The sequence below is a fragment of the Bradysia coprophila genome, unplaced genomic scaffold (genome assembly GCF_014529535.1).
Source record: "Bradysia coprophila strain Holo2 unplaced genomic scaffold, BU_Bcop_v1 contig_538, whole genome shotgun sequence".
Taxonomy (NCBI): Eukaryota; Metazoa; Arthropoda; class Insecta; order Diptera; family Sciaridae; genus Bradysia; species Bradysia coprophila.
Window position 1 is genome coordinate 567,730 of NW_023503785.1, and position 6,488 is coordinate 574,217.

A 6,488-nucleotide genomic window follows, 5' to 3' on the forward strand; every position below is an offset into this window, starting at 1 on the left:
GCTCGAGTCATTCATGTAAAATCAGTTTTCGTGGGGTGCAGCCATATGAAAGTGAATGCGTCATATGAAATATTTTATGCTTTTTAACATGAACACGGGAATAATTATTGATGTTTTGTGTTTTTGGACAATTATTTTGCAGTGGCGAGAGTTCAGTGTGGCAAAAGAATTTCAATTCTTAAAAAGAAAAATCACAAAACTGAAAGCGTCAGCCATATTTGTTCTAGCAATAATTTCAATGTTTGTTATGAACACACATAGCGAGCACTTTTAGTTGCGTATTTTTCACTTCAATTCGAAAACACTTCACACATTGATTAATTTTAGACACAATTCATTTCACTTCACTGCAAAAATTTTCGTCTAAAAAACAAAAACAACAAAATCATTGCTTAGAATGTATTATCATGGAACGGAATAACAATTCAATGACAACATGGCACCTGCTATGGTGTGATCACTTCGATCACTTTCGGTACGGTTGGTACTGCTGTACCAATACCAATATTTTCGGGATATTTTATGAAGAAGTATGAGCCGATTTCGGCTGTGTACTGGTTTTATAGTGCCGAAAAAATTTCTATTTGTTTTGTTGATTTTGTCTACAGAGATAGTTGTATTTAAATCAGCTTTTGTTGCTATTTATAGAAATTGATATGTAAGAATCAATTTTCGCATGGGCAAGCAATAAAATAGAATACAGTGCACCCTGCTGCAATGATTCATTACATGGTGGAACAATTTTGAAACTCGCAACTCACGCGTGTGTGTTTAAGCGCCTCGGTTTGAAAACTGTTATTTTGACGCGGGTAGTTACATACCTCGCCTACGGCTCGGATATGCAAACTCTACCCTTGTCAAAATAACAGTTTTCAAACCTTGGCGCTTAAACACACACTTGTGAGTTGCTCGTATCTCAAAATTGTTCCCCCATGTAATGAATCATTTTCGCAGGGTGCACTGTAACCTACTATAATTGTCATTGTATATCACATAACAGGACGAAATGTTTTCACCTTCATTTATACAGTGATGCAGCCCTATTTGATTCTTTGACTGATGATTGGGTGGGGTGAAAGAAAATAACATTTTTGAATTTATCTCGCCAAAAGACGACTCACAGTGGAAGTGTGACGCAAGTCTTTTTTCCCACCTACTCAAGAACTGATATCGGTGTGTATGACGCTTACATTATTTTCATGACCTTGTAAACGTCTCACACGATCCCATCTGTCGAACATATGGCCCACATATAATTGTTGTCCGTGAACGAAGCAAAAAAAAAACGCAACAACAAAACGTGAAACCACCGCAAACATTTTGTTATAAATATGAAGATTGATCGTTATATGGAAAGAACCATTATAATTTCTTATTACCAAAAAAAAAACCGAACAAACAAATAGAACTATTGAACGCAAAAACGGACAACTCGACTACATTCAATTTTTCCTTCAACGCAAAAACGGACATCTCGACTATATTCAATCATGGCCCTACGTTAGTGAAGGGCCGTGACGCAAGTCCGTTCACACTGAAAAATTTGACAAAAAAAATTCCACAGGACTACCCCCAAAGTATTTTATTCGTAATCTGGGCGTCCATACGAGTTCAACGAGCTATCACACGCCCCATAAGGTTAAAATTTGGCCGAGATATTAAATTTCAAAACTTGGAAATTTGCAGAAATTTGTGTGAAGAAATTCATTTTCATACATTTTGAAATTGATGAATTTTACCAACCTTTGTCACTCTGTCACTTTGTCACTCTGTTAACCGAAACTTTTGAATTTACCGGCGGATTTGGCTGAAATTTTCAGGGTATGTTAAGGACGTAATTCTAAGAAACTAATTTGAAGGAATTTTTATAAAAGCTTATAATTTCGGAGTTATGAGCGTGTTAAGCTATTGAGCTATGGAACCTATAACTCGGAAAATATGGCAGATAGAAAGTTCGTTTAAAAGACAAATTTATAGAGTTTCAGATTTCATTCGACACGTGTTTCATGGTTTTCCTAAAAAGTCGTCTATTTGGGAGCTATGAGCGTTTTAAGTGCGAGCTATGTCAGCCATAACTCGGAAAATACAGCAGATGGAAACTTCGTGTAAAAGACAAAGTTATAGAGATTTAGATTCTAGTCGATACGTGTTTCATGGGTTTCCTAAAAAGTCTTCTATTTGGGAGCTATGAGCGTTTTAAGTGCGTAACTCGGAAAATACGGCAGGTGGAAACTTCGTGTAAAAGACAAAGTTATAGAGTTTTAGATTCTAGTCGATGCGTGTTTCATGGTTTCCCTAAAACGTCGCTTATTTTGGAGATATGGGCGTTTTAAGTTCGAGCTATGTCAGCCATAACTCGGAAAATACTGCAGATAGAAAGTTCGTTTAAAAGACAAATTGATAGAGTTTTACATTCTAGTCGACACGTGTTTCATGGTTTTCTTAAAAAGTCGCTTATTTGGGAGCTATGAGCGTTTTAAGTGCCTCAAATTTTCGATTTTGGTCAATTTTTCGATATTCGTGAATTTTTCGATTTTAGACTTTTCGATTTTCATCAAATTTTTGAATTCCGTAAAATTTTCGATTTTCGTCAAATGAAAGCTGGAAGGTTGAGATCAAAGAGAAAGTTATACAGTTTTCTAAGAAGAATATTTTCGTTCAAACTGCTTAGTATAATTGTCTATTATCTTCGACCCAATTCTAAAAAATCACAACTTACAAAGGAGTTATCCACTTACAAAAGAACTGATATCGGTACAGGTGACGCTTACAGATTCTACACGCAAAAAGATATGCGTCACAAATGGCAGCTGATGAGCAAAGTACGCGAAAGTTTTATCAACAAAAATCTTACCAGAAAAATTTTAGGAAGAAAATTATAATAAAAAAATTTGCGTCACAAGTGGCAGATGTTGAGGAAGGAAAATTTTTATAATTGTGAAATATATTCCTTTAATGAATGGAATTCAAACGGAAGAAAGCCGAACCATCTGCCACTTGTGACGCAAACTTTTTTATTATAATTTTCTTCCTAAAATTTTTCTGGTACGATTTTTGTTGATAAAACTTTCGCGTACTTTGCTCATCAGCTGCCATTTGTGACGCATATCTTTTTGCGTGTAGAATCTGTAAGCGTCACCTACACCGATATCAGTTCTTTTGTAAGTGGATAACAGGACTTGCGTCACACCTCCACTGCAAGTGGTTTTGGGCGATTTTAATATTCGTCTAACTCTATTGAATGTCTTGCATTTACCTACAAATTTATCTTTAGAATCAAATGGTGCATTATACTTCCCCATAGCTTTCACCGAAAATAAAACTGCTTCTAATATGGGCTTATGAATTAATGTTACATGTCAAATGAATTGAACGAGCGATTTGCAAGCAGTTTACGTCAATTGATTGAGGTTCATGACAACTTAACGAAAACTAAAGTGGGGCTACGTGGGCAAGTATAATGAAAATGATGTATACTAACCCTTTCAACTGTTTTTCTTGCATTTAAGGTTGATTGTGTACAAACAAATTCAATTTTAACGCGCACTCATAAGCTCGACTTCGGAGCACGTTCAATGAAAGGACTTGCGTCCCACTCATAGCTCCAAAATAATTTACTTTGATGAAACGTTCACATATGCGCAGTATTCGGATGTCAAAATTACTTAACTAGAAGTTTAATTCAAAAATTACACTTCAGGTTTATGTTGTTGTCCCGTTTTCGCTTATGTGATAAAATAGAGTACACACTTGTCACTATCAGTCTCGGCAGCCTCGACTTCTTCGTGACAAGTGTGTAATATATATTAAATTAGGTTTTTAACATAATAGTATATTACTTCCGAGGTTCCAAGTTGTGTATTTGATAAGTGGGGTGTTACAGCCCGACCCGAAGGGGAAGGCTGTATTCCCCACTTGTCAAATAACAACTTGGAACCTCGTAAGTACAATGCTTTACGTGATTAGGCAATGTAAATGAAAATGAAACATGCCGTAACACGTAATGTCTTTGAACTACTCAGACAATTTCTACCATATCCATCGAGTAGTTCAAAAGTTTCAAAATAAAGCGACGGATTAATCTTTAGAAAGTTCAACTAGTTTTGGCTTTTGGGTGTATGAGTGAATGACCAATTGGTTAGGGTAAATTATGCTTGGATGTCATTTAACATAGCCTAGTCCACCAAAATGAATTCGGTTATTAGTTCTGTATCGATACACTTATTTAGGCTACTATTGCCAACTCGTTGCTGTGAGAGACAAAAATGTTAATTTTGAGTAAATTTTTAACAGAATTTCAATATTTTACATTCAGCTACATGTATGTCCGTAAGTGGTAAGTAGGGTGGGTCGTATTTTCATTTAATTTTTATTTTAAAAGGTCTGACCCCAGGCTGTACGTAGAATTGAGCAAGGAATCCGAAAACGCAAAAAGTATTCAAAAATTATTTTTTCTCTCGCCTCAGGGCTGATTTTTGATTTTCAAGGTCGTAGCATGAAGTTGTTCCCATTACTGACTGATATCTCGAGCATTCGGGAAACGAAGGCATTACTACTAACTGTAGTTAATAGCTGAGGAGCCCAGCTAGAAAATACCATAAGAAGGTTGTTAATCTACGTTTTCAGTCGGGCAGAGTAACTCTGTCAGTGTTTCCGACAAAGACTTTTCGACCAAAAATTTCAATTTTATTTGCAAATGAGATCTTCAATACGTGGCATTATATGTTGTGTGATTGATGTCCGATTTTTCCCATATTTTAAACTGTGTAAGTGTGAATTTTAAACCCAATAAGACCATATCTGATCCGCGATTACTATTCGAACGACACCCCGCACGAAAACGTAGCTGTCATTTATCTGAAAAGAAATCCAAAAGAAGAGTCACTAGCAAACAAACTAGGAAAATTAGGGTGGCATAACTGTACAGTGTATGCTGTCGTAGAAAATTTTTTACTTTTAAAAATAAATTAAATGAAGTATGAGCGGCGATGTCCTAAGGTCATATTTCTTTTTTGTGCAAAATATTTCGTCGTCTGTCACCATTTCGTTGTTCGAAAGTGAATATAATTTGTGATTGTGATGTCATTTTTTGTGTCACTGTCGTTGCTCTGTCATTTCGGTGTGCAAAAATGAAATAAAAAATTTGAGTTTTTCGTGTCGATATTGCCTTAAAAAATGCGCGGCACTCAATTACAAAAAAGTCAGTGTCAAATTTGTCAAAATAAGGTGGTATTTTGACTGAGTCAAAATGAAGTTTGGGTCGAGGTTTGGGTATTGGAAAGGTGCGTGTTTCCGGTTTTTATCATATCACAGCAGCCACTCAAACATAGAGGATTTTTTATGATGCTGGTTTTGGCTAGAAAATGCGTTCGATTTCGGTCGGTACGTTTTCAAAAGAATCTCTCGAATCACACAAACTTTCCTCCCAAACCCCCTTACCCTCTGTATCAATAAATGTCACTTATTGGTGTCAAAGTTGGTAACTTCCGGTAACATATCTTTTGCTTCTCCATCGACGCACAATATGTCTAAATAATTTATTCAAATCATTTCAATATAAAGCCGAAAAGGAACACTTCAATGTACTGTACAGTCTCACGTCGTCCCAAATAATATTATGCACAACCATTCAATCACCATTGCGCTGCTTTTCTTTTTCTATTTCTTTTTCGGTCGAAGGTACACCACTCAATAATAGCACATAAGAGACCTATTTTCGAGGTGATTTCCGTGTTGTTCATCTCGGCTACAAAATCTATGCAAGAAACATACACCTCTCGTTCAAATATTTAATTCTGGTAAAATTATTTGGGAAAAAAGGGATCGTCTCTAGTTTATCTATTGTTTTTATTCCCAGAGCAGAGGTATCCCACACAGAAGTCGAACCCGACAAAATGGTAACCTAAAAAAAAAGTTTTAAATATTTTACGAAAACTTTAAAACGCTTGCTTATCCAAACGAAAATACATTATTTGTAAATAATTAATAAACTTTCTGCATAATCTCCACATAAAATGTTCCCCGAAAAATCTCTTATACCCCCAAAAGGTACATCTTAAATTCTATGTTTGTACATATGCATATTGCGTATAGATTCCAGAGTGGCATAAACACATATTATTCCATGATACGGTGTATGGCGAAACAAAACATACTAATACACACACACATACATACCCATCATTTTAATAATCCCAGCCGCCCCATATCTTTTATGCATAATGAGAACCATGTGTTTGGTTGGTTTGGCTCATCAACATATTTTCAAAACAGAAGGCAAAAATAGATAAAGAAGCAAACCGTTTTTCGTTTTTCAAGTTATGGAAAGCATAAATTAAAATTCTGCTCTCTCTCTATAACATTTGAATAAAATGGCAATTAATGCAAAATTTAAACGAAACATAAAGTTGTGTATTTGGCCTGATGAAGACTCTTAACCCTGCTACCTTTTTTCAAATTGTGTGTGTACTTTTGTTTTGAGGAGTTCT